General features: G+C 42.1%; 1 long non-coding RNA gene across 1 annotated transcript; it reads left to right on the top strand.

Annotated features, from left to right (window-relative positions):
- Positions 1-19,050: 19,050 nt before the first annotated feature.
- Positions 19,051-21,730, top strand: LOC123107955 (uncharacterized). The gene is made up of 4 exons (XR_006451812.1): positions 19,051-19,378; positions 19,479-19,555; positions 20,419-20,558; positions 20,679-21,730. It is a non-coding gene; the product is annotated as an uncharacterized lncRNA (long non-coding RNA).
- Positions 21,731-21,756: the final 26 nt, after the last annotated feature.

Below are 21,756 nucleotides of genomic sequence, written 5' to 3'. Positions count from 1 at the left end.
GCCTTATTGCATTGGTGACAACTTACTGATCTTATTCAATCCTTAGGTAGGTATGGTGGACTCTTGAAAATAAGATTTGGGTTTAAGGGTTTTTGGATGCACAAGTAGTATATCTACTTGTTGCGGAATTTTTGGCTAGTAAAGATGGGGGGCAAGCACCACATGTTGAAGGATCTATGACAATATAACTTCTATGTGAATATGAACAAACATAAACCATTACATTGTCTTCCTTGTCCAACGTCAACAATTTTGGCATATAATATTTTGATGGGGGATCACTATCACAAAACGTTTCCATGATAGTGTATTTGCATGTGAAATTCTCTTCCTTATATTAATTGTTCGTGAATTGCTTGTATGACCAATATAATGATTGTTAAGCCTCAAAAGATTTCACTTTCTAAACCCAATGTGAAACTACCACTAGGCATGATATGATTTCAACTTCATGACATTCAATTTATTCAACAATTTACTCATAGGATATAAGTGAAGCACAAGAGTAAATGACAAGCTACTCCAAAAAGATATAAATGAAGATCGTGAGCATAATATTTCTTTCTCTCAAATTAATTTAAGTCAAGCAAGAGAGAATTTCTTCAAAAATACTAAAGAACACCGTGCTCAAAAAGATATAAGTGAAGCACTAGAGCAATTCCATAGAAAAGAGCTTCGTTGATGGCATGTGAATGCCGCTTACTTAGCCTCCCTGGCAACTATTTGAGGACTCTATTTTATTTAAAGACTTTCATATCTAAGTATTTTATTAAAACAACAAGCAAAATTAAAATAAAATTACATTCCAAGAATAGCACACATCATGTGAAGAAGCAAAAACTTAGGCTCAACCGATAGTAACCGATAATTGTTGAAGAGGAAAGGTGGGATGCCTATCGGGGCTTCCCCAAGCTTAGATGCCCCCTAATTCCTAAATCACTCCAAAGTTCCTATCTAGCAGAGAACATAAGACAGAATTGTTTGTAGGGTACGAAACCACCTCAAAGCTATTCTTTCCGATCAATCTACCCTAGAGTTCGTACTAAAATAACACGAAGATATTCTTTCCTAACGATCTAACCAAGAGTTTGTACTAAAACAACACCAAAGCAAATTCAGATTCATAATATTCAATCCAACACAAAGAACTTCAAAAAATGCCCCAAGATTTCTACCGGAGAAACAAAGACAAGAACGTGCATCAACCCCTATGCATAGATTACCCCAATGTCACCTCGAGAATCCGCAAGTTGAGTGCCAAAACATATATCAAGTGAATCAATATGATACACCATTGTCACCACGAGTATTCAATTGCAAGACATATATCAAGTGTTCTCAAATCCATAAAAGTATTCAATCCGATAACAATGAAATCGCAAAGGGAAAAACTCAATTCATCACAACAAGATAGAGAGGGGAAAACACCATATGATCCCACTATATTAACAAAACCCGCGATACATCAAGATCGTGACATCTCAAGAACACGAGAGAGGGAGAGAGAAAGAGAGAGAGAGAGAGAGAGAGAGATTAAACACATAGCTACCAGTACAAACCCTCAGCCCCGAGGGTGGACTACTCCCTCCTCATCATGGTGGCCACCGGGATGATGATGATGGCCACCAGAGATGATTTCCCCCTCCGGCAGGGTGCCGGAACGGGGTCTAGATTGGTTTTCGGTGGCTACAAAGGCTTGCGTCGGTGGAACTTCTGATCTAGGTTAACCCCGAGGGTTTTCGGAATATTTGTGAATTTATAGGGTAAAGAGGGTGTGCGGGAGGCCACCAAGGTGGGCACAACCAACCAGGGCGCGCCTGGGCCCCCAGGCGCGCCCTGGTGGGTTGTGCCCCCCCTCGGGGCACCCCCCAGGTGCTGCTCTAGCCCATCGGTGGTCTTCTGGTCCATAAAAAATCCACAAAAAGTTTCGCGGTGTTTGGACTCCGTTTGATATTGATTTCCTGTGATGTAAAAAAACAAGCAAAAAATAGCAACTGGCACTGGGCACTGGGTTTAGTCCCAAAATATGATATAAAGTTGCTATAAAATGATTGTAGAACATCCAAGAATGATAAAATAACAACATGAATACTTCATAAATTATAGATACGTTGGAGACGTATCATCTAGTGATCCACTGTTGGATTACTTTGGTACCTCCCTGCTAAACTTATAGCAAGGCACACATCAGGTATGGTACACATCATTGCATACATGATAGAACCTATGGCTGAGGCATAGGGAATGACTTCCATTTTCTCTCTATCTTCCACAGTGGTCGGGCATTGAGTCTGACTCAACTTTACACCTTGTAACACATGTAAGAACCCTTTCTTTGACTGATCCATTTTGAACTTCTTTGAAATTGTATCAAGGTATGTGCTTTGTGAAATTCCAATTAAGCGTCTTGATCTATCTCTATAGATCTTGATGCCCAATATATAAGCAGCTTCACCGAGGTCTTTCATTGAAAATTTCTTATTCAAGTATCCTTTTATGATATCTAGAAATTCTGTATTATATCCGATCAACAATATGTCATCCACATATAATATTAGAAATGCTATAAACTCCCACTCACTTTCTTGTAAATACAAGCTTCTCCAAAAGTCTGTATAAAACCATATGCTTTGATCACACTATCAAAGTGTATATTCCAACTCCGAGAGGCTTACACCAGTCCATAAATGGATCGCTGGAGCTTGCATACTTTGTTAGCACCTTTAGGATCGACAAAACCTTCTGGTTGCATCATATACAACTCTTCTTTAAGATATCCATTAAGGAATACAGTTTTGACACCCATTTGCCAAATTTGATAATCATAAAATGCAGCAATTGCTAACATGATTCGGACAGACTTAAGCATCGCTACGGGTAAGAAGGTCTCATCATAGTCAACTCCTTGAACTTGCCGAAAACCTTTCGCAACAAGTCGAGCTTTGTAGACAGTAACATTACCATCAGCGTCAGTCTTCTTCTTGAAGATCCATTTATTCTCTATGGCCTGCCGATCATCGGGCAAGCTTTTCTTTCAAATGTTACGTCATTGCATGTAACAACCAAAGTCCATACTTTGTTCTCATACATGGATCCCATCTCAGATTTCATGGCCTCAAGCCATTTCGCGGAATCTGGGCTCATCATCACTTCCTCATAGTTCGTAGGTTCGTCATGGTCTAGTAACACGACTTCTAGAACAGGATTAGCGTACCACTCTGGTGCAGACTGTACTCTGGTTGACCTACGAGGTTCGGTAGTAACTTGATCTGAAGTTTCATGATCATCATCATTAACTTCGTCACTAATTGGTGTAGGAATCACTGGAACTGATTTTTGTGATGAACTACTTTCCAATTTGGGAGAAGGTACAATTACCTCATCAAGTTCTACTTTCCTCCCACTCACTTCTTTCGAGTGAAACTCCTTCTCTAGAAAGGATCCATTCTTAGCAACGAATATCTTGCCTTCGGATCTCTGATAGAAGGTGTACCCAATAGTCTCCTTTGGGTATCCTATGAAGACACATTTCTCCGATTTGGGTTCGAGCTTATCATCTTGAAGCTTTTTCACATAAGCATCACAGCCCCAAACTTTAAGAAACGATAACTTAGGTTTCTTGCTAAACCACAGTTCATATGGAGTCGTCTCAACGGATTTAGATGGTGCCCTATTTAACATGAATGTAGCCATCTCTAAAGCATAACCCCAAAACGATAGCGGTAAATTGGTAAGAGACATCATAGATCGCATCATATCCAATAAAGTACGGTTACGATGTTCGGACACACCATTACGCTATGGTATTCCAGGTGGCATGAGTTGCAAAACTATTCCCCATTATTTCAAATGAAGACCAAACCCATAACTCAAATATTCACCTCCACGATCAGATCGTAGAAACTTTATTTTCTTGTTACGATGATTTTCCACTTCACTCCGAAATTCTTTGAACTTTTCAAATGTTTCAGACTTATGTTTCATTAAGTAGATATACCCATATATGCTCAAATCATCTGTGAAGGTCAGAAAATAACGATATCCGCGGCGAGCCTCAACACTCATCAGACCGCATACATCAGTATGTATTATTTCCAATAAGTCAGTGGCTCGCTCCATTGTTCCGAAGAACGGAGTCTTAGTCATCTTGCCCATGAGGCATGGTTCGCAAGCATCAAGTGATTCATAATCAAGTGATTCCAAAAGCCCATCAGCTTGGAGTTTTTTCATGTGCTTTACAACAATATGACCTAAATGGCAGCGCCACAAATAAGTTGCACTATCATTATTAACTTTGCATCTTTTGGCTTCAATATTATGAATATGTGTATCACTACAATCGAGATTCAACAAAAATAGACCAGTCATCAAGGGTGCATGACCATAAAAGATATTACTCAATAAATAGAACAACCATTATTCTCCGATTTAAATGAATAACCGTCTCGCATCAAACAAGATCCAGATATAATGTTCATGCTCAACGCTGGCACCAAATAACAATTATTTAGGTCTAAAACTAATCCCGACGGTAGATGTAGAGGTAGTGTGCCGACGACGATCACATCGACTTTGGAACCATTTCCCATGCGCATCATCACCTCATCCTTAGCCAATCTTAGTTTAATCCGTAGCCCCTGTTTCGAGTTGCAAATATGAGCAACAGAACCAATATCAAATACCCAAGTGCTACTATGAGCATTAGTAAGGTACACATCAATAACATGTATATCAAATATACCTTTCACTTTGCCATCCTTCTTATTCGCTAAATACTTGGGGCAGTTCCGCTTCCAGTGACCAGTCCCTTTGCAGTAGAAGCACTTAGTTTCAGGCTTAGGTCTAGACTGGGGCTTCTTCCCTTGAGGAGCAACTGGCTTGCTATTCTTCTTGAAGTTCCCCTTCTTACCTTTGCCCTTTTTCTAGAAACTAGTGGTCTTGTTAACCATCAACAATTGATGCTCCTTTTTGATTTCTACCTCCGCAGCCTTTAGCATCGCGAAGAGCTCGGGAATTTTCTTCTCCATCCCTTGCATATTATAGTTCATCATGAAGCCTTTATAGCTTGGTGGCAGTGATTGAAGAACTCTGTCAATGACACTATCATCAGGAAGATTAACTCCCAACTGAGTCAAGTGGTTATGATACCCAGACATTTTGAGTATATATTCATTGACAGAACTATTCTCCTCCATTTTGCAGCTGTAGAACTTGTTGGAGACTTCATATCTCTCAACTCGGGCATTTGCTTAAAATATTAACTTCAACTCCTGGAACATCTCATATGCTCCATGACGTTCAAAACGTCTTTGAAGTCCCGATTCTAAGCCGTAAAGCATGGCACACTGAACTATCGAGTAGTCATCAGCTTTGCTCTGCCAGACGTTCATAACGTCCGGAGTTGCTCCTGTAGCGGGTCTTGCACCTAGTGGTGCTTCCAGGACGTAATTCTTCTGTGCAGCAATGAGGATAATCCTCAAGTTACGGACCCAGTCCATGTAGTTGCTACCATCATCTTTCAACCTAGCTTTCTCTAGGAACGCATTAAAATTCAAGGGAATGGTAGCACGGGCCATTGATCTACAACAACATAGATATGCAAAAACTATCAGGTACTAAGTTCATGATAAATTAAAGTTCAATAAATCATATTACTAAAGAACTCCCACTTAGATAGACATCCCTCTAGTCATATAAATGATCACGTGATCCATATCAACTAAACCATGTCCGATCATCACGTGAGATGGAGTAGTTTTCAATGGTGAACATCACTATGTTGATCATATCTACTATATGATTCACGTTTGACCTTTCGGTCTTAGTGTTTCGAGGCCATATCTGCATATGCTAGTCTCGTCAAGTTTAACCCGAGTATTCTGCACATGCAAAACTAGCTTGCACCCGTTGTATGTGAACATAGAGCTTATCACACCCGATTATCACGTGGTGTCTCGCCATGACGAACTGTAGCAACAGTACATACTCAGGGAGAACACTTATACCTTGAAATTTAGTGAGGGATCATCTTATAATGCTACCGCCATACTAAGCAAAATAAGGTGCATAAAGGATAAACATCACATGCAATCAAAATATGTGACATGGTATGGCCATCATCATCTTGTGCCTTTGATCTTCATATCTAAAGCACCATCATGATCTCCATCATCACCAGCTTGACACCTTGATCTCCATCGTAGCATCGTTGTCGTCTCGCCAACTATTTCTTCTACGACTATCGCTACCGCTTAGTGATAAAGTAAAGCAATTACATGGCGATTGCATTTTGTACAATAAAGCGACAACCATAAGGCTCCTGCCAGTTGCCGATAACTTTTACAAAACATGATCATCTCATACAACAATTTACATCTCATCACGTCTTGACCATATCACATCACAACATGCCCTGCAAAAACAAGTTAGACGTCCTCTACTTTGTTGTTGCAAGTTTTACGTGGCTGCTATGGGCTTCTAGAAAGAACCGTTCCTACCTACGCATCAAAACCACAACGATTTTTTGTCAAGTGTGCTGTTTTAACCATCAACAAGGACCGGCCATAGTCAAACTCGATTCAACTAAAGTTGGAGAAACATACACCCGTCAGCCACCTGTGTGCGAAGCACGTGTTGGGGAACGTAGTAATTTCAAAAAATTTCCTACGCACACGCAAGATCATGGTGATGCATAGCAACGAGAGGGGAGAGTGTGATCTACGTACCCTTGTAGATCGACAACGGAAGCGTTTGGTTGATGTAGTCGTACGTCTCCACGGCTCGACCGATCAAGCACCGAAACTATGGCGCCTCCGAGTTCTAGCACACGTTCAGCTCGATGACGATCCCTGGACTCCGATCCAGCAAAGTGTCGGGGAAGAGTTCTGTCAGCACGACGGCGTGGTGACGATCTTGATGTACTACTATCGCAGGGCTTCGCCTAAGCACCGCTACAATATTATCGAGGACTATGGTGGCAGGGGGCGCCGCACACGGCTAAGAATATGATCACGTGGATCAACTTGTGTTCCTCTGGGGTGCCCCTGCCTCCGTATATAAAGGCTCAAGGGGGGTATGGCCGGCCTAGGAGAGGCGCGCCAGGAGGAGTCCTACTCCCTCCGGGAGTAGGACTCCCCCCCCCCCCAATCCTAGTTGGAATAGGATTCGCGAGGTGGAAAAGAGAGAGAGAGAAGGAGGGGGCACCGGCCCCCTCTCTCCTTGTCCTATTCGGACTAGGGGGGAGGGGCGCGCGGCCCAGCCCTGGCCGCTTCTCCTCTTCTTCCACTAAGGCCCACTAAGGCCCATATAGCTCCCGGGGGGTTCCGGTAACCTCCCGGTACTCCGGTAAAATCCCGATTTCACCCGGAACACTTCCGATATCCAAACATAGGCTTCCAATATATCAATCTTTATGTCTCGACCATTTCGAGACTCCTCGTCATGTCCGTGATCACATCCGGGACTCCGAACAACCTTGGGTACATCAAAATGTATAAACTCATAATGTAACTGTCATTGAAACCTTAAGCGTGCGGACCCTACGGGTTCGAGAATAATGTAGACATGACCGAGACATGTCTCCGGTCAATAACCAATAGCAGGACATGGATTCCCATATTGGTTCCTACATATTCTACGAAGATCTTTATCGGTCAGACCGCATAACAACATACGTTGTTCTCTTTGTCATCGGTATGTTACTTGCCCGAGATTCGATCGTCGGTATCCAATACCTAGTTCAATCTCGTTACCGGCAAGTCTCTTTACTCGTTCCGTAATACATCATCCCGCAACTAACTCATTAGTTGCAATTCTTGCAAGGCTTAAGTGATGTGCATTACCGAGAGGGCCCAGAGATACCTCTCCGACGATCGGAGTGACAAATCCTAATCTCGAAATACGTCAACCCAACATGTACCTTTGGAGACACCTGTAGAGCACCTTTATAATCACCCAGTTACGTTGTGATGTTTGGTAGCACACAAAGTGTTCCTCCGGCACACGGGAGTTACATAATCTCATAGTCATAGGAACATGTATAAGTCATGAAGAAAGCAATAGAAACATACTAAACGATCGGGTGCTAAGCTAATGGAATGGGTCATGTCAATCAGATCATTCAACTAATGATGTGATCCCGTTAATCAAATAACAACTCTTTGTCCATGGTCAGGAAACATAACCATCTTTGATTAACGAGCTAGTCAAGTAGAGGCATACTAGTGACACTATGTTTGTCTATTTATTCACACATGTATTATGTTTCCGGTTAATACAATTCTAGCATGAATAATAAACTTTTATCATGATATAAGGAAATAAATAATAACTTTATTATTGCCTCTAGGGCATATTTCCTTCAGTCTCCCACTTGCACTAGAGTCAATAATCTAGATTACACAGTAATGATTCTAACACCCATGAGCTTTGGTGCTGATCATGTTTTGCTCGTGGAAGAGGCTTAGTCAATGGGTCTGCTACATTCAGCTCCGTATGTATCTTGCAAATCTCTATGTCACCCACCTGGACTAGATCCCGGATGGATTTGAAGCGTCTCTTGATGTGTTTGGTTCTCTTGTGAAATCTGGATTCCTTTGCCAAGGCAATTGCACCAGTATTGTCACAAAAGATTTTCATTGGACCCAATGCACTAGGTATGACACCTAGATTGGATATGAACTCCTTCATCCAGACTCCTTCGTTTGCTGCTTCCAAAGCAGCTATGTACTCCGCTTCACATGTAGATCCCGCCACGACGCTTTGTTTAGAACTGCACCAACTGACAGCTCCACCGTTTAATGTAAACACATATCCGGTTTGCGATTTAGAATCGTCCGTATCAGTGTCAAAGCTTGCATCAACGTAACTGTTTACAATGAGCTCTTTGTCACCTCCATATACGAGAAACATATCCTTAGTCCTTTTCAGGTATTTCAGGATGTTCTTGACCGTTGTCCAGTGATCCACTCCTGGATTACTTTGGTACCTCCCTGCTAGACTTATAGCAAGGCACACATCAGGTCTGGTACACAGCATTGCATACATGATAGAGCCTATGGCTGAAGCATAGGGAACATCTTTCATTTTCTCTCTATCTTCTGCAGTGGTCGAGCATTGAGTCTGACTCAACTTCACACCTTGTAACACAGGCAAGAACCCTTTCTTTGCTTGATCCATTTTGAACTTCTTCAAAATCTTGTCAAGGTATGTGCTTTGTGAAAGTCCAATTAAGCGTCTTGATCTATCTCTATAGATCTTTATGCCTAATATGTAAGCAGCTTCACCGAGGTCTTTCATTGAAAAACTCTTATTCAAGTATCCCTTTATGCTATCCAGAAATTCTATATCATTTCCAATCAGTAATATGTCATCCACATATAATATCAGAAATGCTACAGAGCTCCCACTCACTTTCTTGTAAATACAGGCTTCTCCGAAAGTCTGTATAAAACCAAATGCTTTGATCACACTATCAAAGCGTTTATTCCAACTCCGAGAGGCTTGCACCAGTCCATAAATTGCTCGCTGGAGCTTGCATACTTTGTTAGCTCCCTTTGGATCGACAAAACCTTCTGGTTGCATCATATACAACTCTTCTTCCAGAAATCCATTCAGGAATGCAGTTTTGACATCCATCTGCCAAATTTCATAATCATAAAATGCGGCAATTGCTAACATGATTCGGACAGACTTAAGCATCGCTACGGGTGAGAAGGTCTCATCGTAGTCAACCCCTTGAACTTGTCGAAAACCTTTTGCGACAAGTTGAGCTTTGTAGACAGTAATATTACCGTCAGCGTCAGTCTTCTTCTTGAAGATCCATTTATTCTCAATTGCTTGCCGATCATTGGGCAAGTTAACCAAAGTCCATACTTTGTTCTCATACATGGATCCCATCTCAGATTTCATGGCTTCAAGCCATTTTGCGGAATCTGGGCTCACCATCGCTTCTTCATAGTTCATAGGTTCATCATGATCTAGCAGCATGATTTCCGGAACAGGATTACCGAACCACTCTGGCGCGGATCTCACTCTGGTTGATCTACGAGGTTCAGTAGTATCTTGTCCTGAATTTTCATGATCATTATCATTAGCTTCCTCACTAATTGGTGTAGGTGTCGCAGAAACAGTTTTCTGTGATGTACTACTTTCCAATAAGGGAGCAGGTACAGTTACCTCATCAAGTTCTACTTTCCTCCCACTCACATCTTTCGAGAGAAACTCCTTCTCCAGAAAGTTTCCAAATTTAGCAACAAAAGTCTTGCCTTCGGATCTGTGATAGAAGGTGTATCCAATAGTTTCCTTTGGATATCCTATGAAGACACATTTCTCCGATTTGGGTTCGAGCTTATCAGGTTGAAGCTTTTTCACATAAGCATCGCAACCCCAAACTTTCAGAAATGACAACTTTGGTTTCTTGCCAAACCATAGTTCATAAGGCGTCATCTCAACGGATTTTGATGGTGCCCTATTTAATGTGAATGCGGCCGTCTCTAAAGCATAACCCCAAAACAATAGCGGTAAATCAGTAAGAGACATCATAGATCGCACCATATCTAGTAAAGTATGATTACGACGTTCGGATACACCATTACGCTGTGGTGTTCCGGGTGGCGTGAGTTGCGAAACTATTCCGCATTGTTTCAAATGTACACCAAACTCATAACTCAAATATTCTCCTCCACGATCAGATCGTAGAAACTTTATTTTCTTGTTACGATGATTTTCAACTTCACTCTGAAATTCTTTGAACTTTTCAAATGTTTCAGACTTACGTTTCATTAAGTAGATATACCCATATCTGCTTAAGTCATCAGTGAAGGTGAGAAAATAACGATATCCGCCACGAGCCTCAATATTCATCGGACCACATACATCTGTATGTATGATTTCCAACAAATCTGTTGCTCTCTCCATAGTACCGGAGAACGATGTTTTAGTCATCTTGCCCATGAGGCACGGTTCGCAAGTACCAAGTGATTCATAATCAAGTGGCTCCAAAAGTCCATCAGTATGGAGTTTCTTCATGCGCTTTACACCGATATGACCTAAACGGCAGTGCCACAAATAAGTTGCACCATCATTATCAACTCTGCATCTTTTGGCTTCAACATTATGAATATGTGTGTCACTACTATCGAGATTCAATAAGAATAGACCACTCTTCAAGGGTGCATGACCATAAAAGATATTACTCATATAAATAGAACAACCATTATTCTCTGATTTAAATGAATAACCGTCTCGCATTAAACAAGATCCAGATATAATGTTCATGCTCAACGCTGGCACCAAATAACAATTATTTAGGTCTAATACTAATCCCGAAGGTAGATGTAGAGGTAGCGTGCCGACCGTGATCACATTGACTTTGGAACCGTTTCCCACGCGCATCGTCACCTCGTCCTTAGCCAATCTTCGCTTAATCCGTAGTCCCTGTTTCGAGTTGCAAATATTAGCAACAGAACCAGTATCAAATACCCAGGTGCTACTACGAGCATTAGTAAGGTACACATCAATAACATGTATATCACATATACCTTTGTTCACCTTGCCATCCTTCTTATCCGCCAAATACTTGGGGTAGTTCCGCTTCCAGTGACCAGTCTGCTTGCAGTAGAAGCACTCAGTTTCAGGCTTAGGTCCAGACTTGGGTGTCTTCTCTTGACAGCAACTTGCTTACTGTTCTTCTTGAAGTTCCCCTTCTTCTTCCCTTTGCCCTTTTTCTTGAAACTAGTGGTCTTGTTGACCATCAACACTTGATGCTCCTTTTTGATTTCTACCTCCGCAGCTTTCAGCATTGCGAAGAGCTCGGGAATAGTCTTATTCATCCCTTGCACACTATAGTTCATCACGAAGCTCTTGTAGCTTGGTGGCAGTGATTGGAGAATTCTGTCAATGACGCAATCATCTGGAAGATTAACTCCCATCTGAATCAAGTGATTATTATACCCAAACATTTTGAGTATATGCTCACTGACAGAACTGTTCTCCTCCATCTTGCAGCTATAGAACTTATTGGAGACTTCATATCTCTAAATCCGGGCATTTGCTTGAAATATTAACTTCAACTCTTGGAACATCTCATATGCTCCATGACGTTCAAAACGTCGTTGAAGTCCCGATTCTAAGCCGTAAAGCATGGCACACTGAACTATCGAGTAGTCATCAGCTTTGCTCTGCCAGACGTTCATAACATCTGGTGTTGCTCCAGCAGTAGGCCTGGCACCCAGCGGTGCTTCCAGGACGTAATTCTTCTGTGCAGCAATGAGGATAATCCTCAAGTTATGGACCCAGTCCGTGTAATTGCTACCATCATCTTTCAACTTTGCTTTCTCAAGGAACGCATTAAAATTCAACGGAACAACAGCACGGGCCATCTATCTACAATCAAACATACATAAGCAAGATACTATCAGGTACTAAGTTCATGATAAATTTAAGTTCAATTAATCAAATTACTTAAAGAACTCCCACTTAGATAGACATCCCTCTAATCCTCTAAGTGATCACGTGATCCAAATCAACTAAACCATGTTCGATCATCACGTGAGATGGAGTAGTTTCATTGGTGAACAACATTATGTTGATCATATCTACTATATGATTCACGCTCGACCTTTCGGTCTCCGTGTTCCGAGGCCATATCTGCATATGCTTGGCTCGTCAAGTATAACCTGAGTATTCCACGTGTGCAACTGTTTTGCACCCGTTGTATTTGAACGTAGATCCTATCACACCCGATCATCACGTGGTGTCTCAGCACGAAGAACTTTCGCAATGGTGCATACTCAGGGAGAACACTTCTTGATGATTTTAGTGAGAGATCATCTTATAATGCTACCGTCAATCAAAGCAAGATAAGATGCATAAAAGATAAACATCACATGCAATCAATATAAATGATATGATATGGCCATCATCATCTTGTGCCTGTGATCTCCATCTCTGAAGCACCGTCATGATCACCATCATCACCGGCGCGACACCTTGATCTCCATCGTAGCATCATTGTCGTCTCGCCAATCTTATGCTTCCACGACTATAGCAACGAGAGGGGAGAGTGTGATCTACGTACCCTTGTAGATCGACAACGGAAGCGTTTGGTTAATGTAGTCGTATGTCTCCACGGCCCGACCGATCAAGCACCAAAACTACGACACCTCCGAGTTCTAGCACACGTTCAGCTCGATGACGATCCCTGGACTCCGATCCAGCAAAGTGTCGGGGAAGAGTTCCGTCAGCACGACGGCGTGGTGACGATCTTGATGTACTACTGTCGCAGGGCTTCGCCTAAGCACCGCTACAATATTATCGAGGACTATGGTGGTAGGGGGCGCCACACACGGCTAAGAATATGATCACGTGGATCAACTTGTGTTCCTCTGGGGTGCCCCTGCCTCCGTATATAAAGGCTCAAGGGGGGGGGGGGTGCGGCCGGCCTAGGAGAGGCGCGCTAGGAGGAGTCCTACTCCCTCCGGGAGTAGGACCCCCCCCCCCAATCCTAGTTGGAATAGGATTCGCGAGGTGGAAAAGAGAGAGAGAGAGAAGGAGGGGGCGCCGGCCCCCTCTCTCCTTGTCCTATTCGGACTAGGGGGGAGGGGCGCGTGGCCCAGCCCTGGCCGCCTCTCCTCTTCTTCCACTAAGGCCCACTAAGGCCCATATAGCTCCCGGGGGGTTCCGGTAACCTCCCGGTACTCCGGTAAAATCCCGATTTCACCCGGAACACTTCCGATATCCAAACATAGGCTTCCAATATATCAATCTTTATGTCTCGACCATTTCGAGACTCCTCGTCATGTCCGTGATCACATCCGGGACTCCTAACAACCTTCTGTACATCAAAACATATAAACTCATAATGTAACTGTCATCAAAACCTTAAGCGTGCGGACCCTACGGGTTCGAGAACAATGTAGACATGACCGAGACATGTCTCCGGTCAATAACCAATAGCGGGACCTTGATGCCCATATTGGTTCCTACATATTCTATGAAGATCTTTATCGGTCAGACCGCATAACAACATACGTTGTTCCCTTTGTCATCGGTATGTTACTTGCCCGAGATTCGATCGTCGATATCCAATACCTAGTTCAATCTCGTTACCGGCAAGTCTCTTTACTCGTTCCGTAATACATCATCCCGCAACTAACTCATTAGTTGCAATGCTTGCAAGGCTTAAGTGATGTGCATTACCGAGAGGGCCCAGAGATACCTCTCCGACGATCGGAGTGACAAATCCTAATCTCGAAATATGTCAACCCAACATGTACCTTTGGAGACACCTGTAGAGCACCTTTATAATCACCCAGTTACGTTGTGACGTTTGGTAGCACACAAAGTGTTCCTCCAGCACACGGGAGTTACATAATCTCATAGTCATAGGAACATGTATAAGTCATGAAGAAAGCAATAGCAACATACTAAACAATCGGGTGCTAAGATAATGGAATGGGTCATGTCAATCAGATCATTCAACTAATGATGTGATCCCGTTAATCAAATAACAACTCTTTGTCCATGGTCAGGAAACATAACCATCTTTGATTAACGAGCTAGTCAAGTAGAGGCATACTAGTGACACTCTGTTTGTCTATTTATTCACACATGTATTATGTTTCCGGTTAATACAATTCTAGCATGAATAATAAACTTTTATCATGATATAAGGAAATAAATAATAACTTTATTATTGCCTCTAGGGCATATTTCCTTCAGCACGTCAGTAGAACCAGTCTCATGAACGCGGTCGTGTAATGTCGGTCGGGGCCACTTCATCCAACAAGATACCACCAAATCAAAGTAAGACGTTGGTGGTAAGCAGTATGACTATTATCGGCCACAACTCTTTGTGTTCTATTCGTGCATATCATCTACGCATAGACCTGGCTCGGATGCCACTGTTGGGGAACGTAGCATGCAATTTCAAAAAAAATTCTATGATCACGCAAGATCTATCTAGGAGATGCATAGCAAGGAGAGGGGGAGAGTTTGTCCACGTACCCTCGTAGACCGAAAGCGGAAGCGTTATGTTAACGCGATCGATGTAGTCAAACGTCTTCACGATCCAACCGATCCAAGTAATGAATGTACGTCACCTCTGTGTTCAGCACACGTTCAGCTCGATGACGTCGAGCTCTTGATCCAGTAGAGGGACGGGGGAGAGTTTCGTTAGCACGACGGTGTGGCGATGGTGTTGGTGATGTGATCCGCGCAGGGCTTGGCCTAAGCACTATGACGCTATGACCAGAGGAGTAAACTGTGGAGGGGGGCACCGCACACGGCTAAGAAATAGCTATTGTGTCTTTGGGGTGCCCCCTGGCCACGTATATAAAGGAGGGGGGAGAGAGGCCGACGGCCAGGAGGGGCGCGTCGTGGGGGGAGTCCTACTTGGACTCCTAGTCCAAATAGGATTCGTCCCCCCCTTCCTTTCTTCCACCAGAGGGAATAGGAAGGAGAGGGAGAGGGAAAGGGAAGGGTGGTGCCGCCCCCTCCTCCTTATCCTATTCGGACTCCTAAGGAGGGGGGTGCGCGGCCACCCCCCGCGGGCTTCCCTCTCTCTCCCTTAGGCCCATGTTGGCCCAATACTTCCCCGGGGGGTTCAGGCAACCCCTCGGTACTCCGGAAAAATACCCGAATCACCCAGAACCATTCCGATGTCCGAATACTACCTTCCAATATATGAATCTTTACCGCTCAACCATTTCGAGACTCCTCGTCGTGTCTGTGATCTCATCCGGGACTCCGAACTAATTTCGGTCACCAAAACACATAACTCATAATACAAATCGTCATCGAACGTTAAGCGTGCGGACCCTACAGGTTCGAGAACTATGTAGACATGACCGAGACACATCTCCGGTCAATAACCAATAGCGGAACCTAGATGCTCATATTGGCTCCTACATATTCTACGAAGATCTTTATTGGTCAAACCGCATAACAACATACGTCATTCCCTTTGTCATCTTATGTTACTTGCCTGACATTCGATCGTCGGTGTCATCATACCTAGTTCAATCTCGTTATCGGCAAGTCTCTTTACTCGTTCCATAATGCGTCATCCCGCAACTAACTCATTAGTCACATCGCTTGCAAGGCTTATAATGATGTGCATTACCAAGAGGGCCTAGAGATACCTCTCCGATTCACGGAGTGACAAATCCTAATCTTGATCTATGCCAACTCAACAAACACCTTCGGAGACACATGTAGAGCATCTTTACAATCACCCAGTTATGTTGTGACGTTTAATAGCACACAAAGTGTTCCTCTAGTATTCGGGAGTTGCATAATCTCATAGTTAGAGGAATATGTATAAGTCATGAAGAAAGCAATATCAATAAAACTAAACGATCATAATGCTAAGCTAACAGATAGGTCTTGTCCATCACATCATTCTCTAATGACGTGACCCCGTTCATCAAATGACAACACATGTCTATGGTTAGCAAACTTAACCATCTTTGATTAACGAGCTAGTCAAGTAGAGGCATACTAGGGACACTCAGTTTTGTCTATGTATTCACACATGTACTAAGTTTCCAGTTAATACAATTCTAGCATGAATAATAAACATTTATCATGATATAAGGAAATATAGATAATAACTTTATTATTGCCTCTAGGGCATGTTTCCTTCAGTCGCCTCCTTCCTACTCACGGATCTCGACTCAAAGTGATCCTACACTCGCGGCAGGGCGTGACGAGACTGGAAGGAAGGAGAAAGGAAGGATTGCAGTGGAGGAGGCTGCATTCTGACGAGGGGTTTGTGGGAGGAGACGACCAGAGTGAGATCGGCGCACCTCACTTCATAAGTGTACTCATTGTAGCCAATTTCTATTTGGCGCCCTCAACGCTAGTTATAAACTTACCGACAAACCGACGCACACCCCACTCCGTCATGGGCTCGACCCTTTTAATTTTGTTTGTTAAGATTCAAACTCCAAATATCCTTGTTTATTTCTGACGGCAATAACCACCCGGGCCAGATCACCAGTTGTGCCTACCTCTACTTCTTTCTCTTCTTGCAGTGCACATTTCTGCTTCAGTTTCTGCAGGGTTTTTCTCAGTTTTTTCATGCACAATTTTTGCTTGTTTTTTTGTTTCATTTTTTCGTGAACTTTCTTTTGAATTTGTTCACTTATTTTTCTAATTGTGAACTTTTAAAAATTCATGAAACACTTTTTCAATCCGCAAACTTTTTGCAAATTTGTGAACATTTTCCAAACTCATGAGCTTTTTAGAATTTGAATTCCGAAACAATTTGCAAATTCGCAGTTTTTTTCAGACTCGTCAACTTTTTATAAAAAAAATCGTGATTTTTTTGCAAACCCATGATGTTTTCCTTAAATTTGTGAACCTTATCCAAATTTCGTGATATTTTTTCCCAATTTTTTTTTTCATTTTGTGAACCTTTTCCGAATAATGAACTTTTTTCAAGTCTTGAGCTTTTCTCAAATTCATGAAGTTTTTTCAAGTTCATGAACCTCTTTGAATTGATGAATGTTTTCAAAACTGGTGAACTTATTTTCAATTCATTATTTTTTTTCAAAATAATAATTATTTTATAAATTAGTGAACTTTTTTTTCATATTAGCAATTTGTTTTTCAAAATCCATGAACGTTTTTCATTTTTGAGGAACTCTTTCAGAAAAATTATTTTTTAAAATTCGTGAATTTATTTTCAAATGTAATGAACTTTTTCCATATTCTCAAACTTTTTTTATTTTTGCAAACATTTTACATTTTATGTACTTTTTAAAATTCACAATATTTTCCAAATTCACAAACTTTTCTCAAATGGATGAATTTCTTTTAAAAACAGTAAACTACTTTTGGTTAACAATTTGTTTTTGAATGTATGAAAACCAGCCGGTTTTTTCCCCAAAACAAAAAAAGAAACTAACAGGCGAAGCAAGCGAGAAGCAGGAGTGAAGTTGGTCAGCGGGTACCGGGATTTCCTATTTGGCGCCCGTTATAGAAACATCAAAAAGGTGGATGAACGAGGGATCAAACCAAGAACATCGTCGCAACGCTCCAGCCACCTGGCCAAGAAGGCTTTGTTAATAAATAATTCAGTCTACTTATTTATTATTCATGTCAGTTCAGTTTTTCCTTTTTCTTTTTTCCTCATCCTTTTTCAAATTCTGCGAACTTTTTTCGAAATCAATGATTTCCTTTTCAATTTCCATGAACTTTTTTAGATCCGATGAACCTTTTTTTTGAAATCCGATAAACTTTTTTTAAATCCGTTGAACTTTTTTCATATTCGGTGAACTATTTTCAAAATCGATGTACTATTTTCGAAATCAATAAACCTTTTTTCAAATCCGATGGAATTTTTTCAAATTTTGATGAACTTTTTCCCAAAATCTATGATTTTTTTTCAAAACAACGATTTGTTTTTCAAATTTGATGAACTATTTTCAAAATCGATGGACTATTTTCTAAATCGACGAACTTTTTTTAAATTCGTTGAACTATTTTCGTTTTTGTGTTTTTTTTCATTTAAATTCATCAACCTTTTTTTAACCCGTGAACTTTTTGTTGTGAATGATTTTTTTAATTCCTGATTTTTCAAAAAAGCATACACATATTTTTTGAACAGTCAACGGTCAACTAGTCACATCGTTCAATTGAAGAACATTTGTTTCTCCAATTAGTGAACTTGCGCGCAGTAGTCTTTTAGAAATGCGCGCTGCTCTTGTAGTACTGTCTTGGCGAGAGTTCGATCCCGAGCGACGCCCGCTTTTTTTGTATGTTTTTGCGCTACAGTATTTCGGTGCATTACGTGGTCATGGGCCGGCCCAGTAGGTTCTCCTGTGAGCGCCAGTTTCGCTTCGGGGCGCTTAAGGCGCCGACTAGGACCTCCCGCGGGTACCTCTCCTCGTTGTGTACCTTTTTTTTTTAGGAACCCCTCGCTGTGTAGGTGTCCCCGTTTCCAAGCCCACAGAAACACGGTCCAGTTCCTCTCGCAGACGGCCCAGTTTACACGTCATGTTCGGCCCGCTCCATGTGTACCCAATCGCGCTCCCGTGAACGAGACGGACACGGACCGCGAAACGCTCCCATGTAGCCTGGCGGCGAAACCCGGCGGCCGCCCAATCCCCGCCGCGCAGCTTGCCGCTGCGTTCGACGAGGGAGCCGGGGCACGGCAAGCCTGCCCCCCTATAGAGAGACTGGTTCGGGGATGCGGGCCAGTGGCGCGGCAACGTCGTGGGTGGTGGGGCAGACGCGCATCTCTAGGACGACCCGGACGCCGCCGCCATCCCAGCGCTCCTCGACTCCCGCTGCGACGGCGAGCAGGTCGACGCTCAAGCGCCTCCTCGTCCCCATCTCGCGGGGATTCTACGTCGCCCACCGCTTCCTGCAGGTGCGGCTAGTGTCCCACCCCTCTCGTCCCATCTCAATTCATGTCACGCTGCGGATTCCGGCGAGGCGGCGACTGAATTGCGTGTGTGCTTGCGTCACAGGCGGTCAAGAACGTGCCGGCATAGTCGCTTGAGATGAAGAAGCTCGTCCACCTCTAACCGTTCCACCACGCCGAGAAGTAAGCTCAGCCCCCCTTCCTCATCTGCACTCCTCCCTGCCTGTGATAAGACGCCAAATCCTAACTAGATTCGTTTGCAATTTTTTCCCTGAGATTGGTCGAGCCAAATCTTAAGTAGATTCGTTTGCATCTTTTTCCTGCATGTGATTAGTCGAGGCCGATCTGAGCTAAGTGGGAAATTAAAAGACAATCTCTTCTTTATCAAAATCAAGTTCTTTGGATGCTTGGGCCAAGAAATTGCTGTCATTGCAATTTTGATGTGTTAAAATATAATCTTCTAATGTTGTGGACACTTGCGTTTCACACTTGTGCACAATCTTGATTCTAGATGTGAGTAATCCTATCGAACAGACATGATGCATTTTTATTCAGGCAAACTATTTTGTTTGAGGAAGTCTGAAGTCTGAAATCTGTATAATGCTTCTCTAGTGAAAAACTTCCATCTGCGTTCAGCTTAGTGCATTGAGTGAAAAAATCGACAAAATTAAATCATGGCTGTGGGTAATCCTAGTCCTACTCACCTGAACAGACTTGATGCTTTGCACTCGGAGCTTAGAAATTAGAATGTGATGTTGTAATTTAGTTGTCTGAAAAAGTCTGAACCATATGCATTGTTTTTCTAGCGAGGAAACTGCACTTGTCCCCAGTATAGGAGGGAGGCTGATGGCTAACTACTGAGTATTCATTAGGGTGAGATAGTATACCTCACAAGATCTAACCAGTGCACCGTGTTTGCTTGTTGTGTGCAATAATATAGGTAGCATATATGACTTTGGTATGATGCTTGATTGTGAACTTTATATATTGCTTGATTATCCTGGTTTTGCTGCTCATTTGTGGCTTATGTGATCGCCCCAATGCAGGTTTAAATCGCCGTGTAAGTGAAGGCGTATTTCTCCTTCACGCCTTCGACGTCAACCCCCCTCCCCTTGGTGTAGTACTGTTTAATCAGGCAGACCTGTTCTGGCCCACAATACTATTTCTCTTTTTTCTAAAATCCAGGGTACTTCCAAAATTCATCTAAAATTTCCCTCTTTCCAATGATACTACTTCTGTAAATTTTGGAGCCCTTTGCACATATTGTTTATTGATTGTGTGTTAATTTTATTTTTCCAATGAGTAGAAAGCATTATGTTTCGAAAGATTCAAGGACGTTCAAGGAGTGACCAAAACCATTGAAGACTTTGCTGAGCGAGGCAAGCAATCTACTTTGATCATGTTGAACCCATATTTGCATTACACTTAGAATTATTTTTCATGCATAAAGTATTGTTTACTAGTATTGCTATGTTAAGTAAATTAGCTAGGGTTTAGCTATGCCCTATGTCCTTGATATTGACACACCTTTGACATTCTTATGCTAAGTAAATTAGCCAGGGTTTAGCTATCCTCTATGTGTTTGATATTGACACCCTCCTTTGACATTCTTAATGCCCCTCCTTTCTAACCAGGCAGTGGTCACAAATAAATGTGAGTCATATGTGCAAGTTTAATAGTAATGCTTAGCCATGCTAGTCGCGTAAATCATAGGACTTGGGAAGAATCTTTATTACTCATAAATGTTTTACAAAAACCAAGGGTGTCACTAATGCCCATGGGATGGCTCTGAAAATAAAGTTTTACAAAATGGAGATGAAGTGGAGATTTAGTAAGGTGATTGTGATCTTGACGAGATAGTCAAAGATGTTCGGTGGATTATGAAAATTTATGTCTAGTAAATGAGCATGGTGGTTATTATATTGGCGGATAAATGGATCTTTAATAAGCTTAAAGCAATTTGGATTTAGTTAGGAGATTATGATCTTGAACCAAATTTAATGGTGGATTATTGAGATTTTGATGCATTTATTTAGTTCATTGTGATCTTGAGGAGATAGTCAAAGATGTTCGGTGGATTAATTAATCTTGGAAAATTTGGATTTAGTTAGGTGATTGTTATATTGAACCGTATTTCATGATGGATTAGGTGATTGTGACATGCTCACATACTAAAAATCCATTTATCCACCACTATAATAACCAACATGCTCACCTACTAGATGTAAATTCATATAATCTATGGAACATCTTTTACTAGCTCATCAAGATCCCAATCACCTAACTAAATCCAACCAAAGCCTCATAATCCACCATAAAATTTGGTTAAAAGATCGCAATCACCTACCAAAATCCAAATTGATCCAAAGTAAATTAAATATTTG

This window comes from Triticum aestivum, chromosome 5A (assembly GCF_018294505.1).
Source record: "Triticum aestivum cultivar Chinese Spring chromosome 5A, IWGSC CS RefSeq v2.1, whole genome shotgun sequence".
NCBI classification, from domain to species: domain Eukaryota; kingdom Viridiplantae; phylum Streptophyta; class Magnoliopsida; order Poales; family Poaceae; genus Triticum; species Triticum aestivum.
Note: the sequence above shows the minus strand (reverse complement) of the source record. Positions and strands in the feature narration are given on the sequence as shown.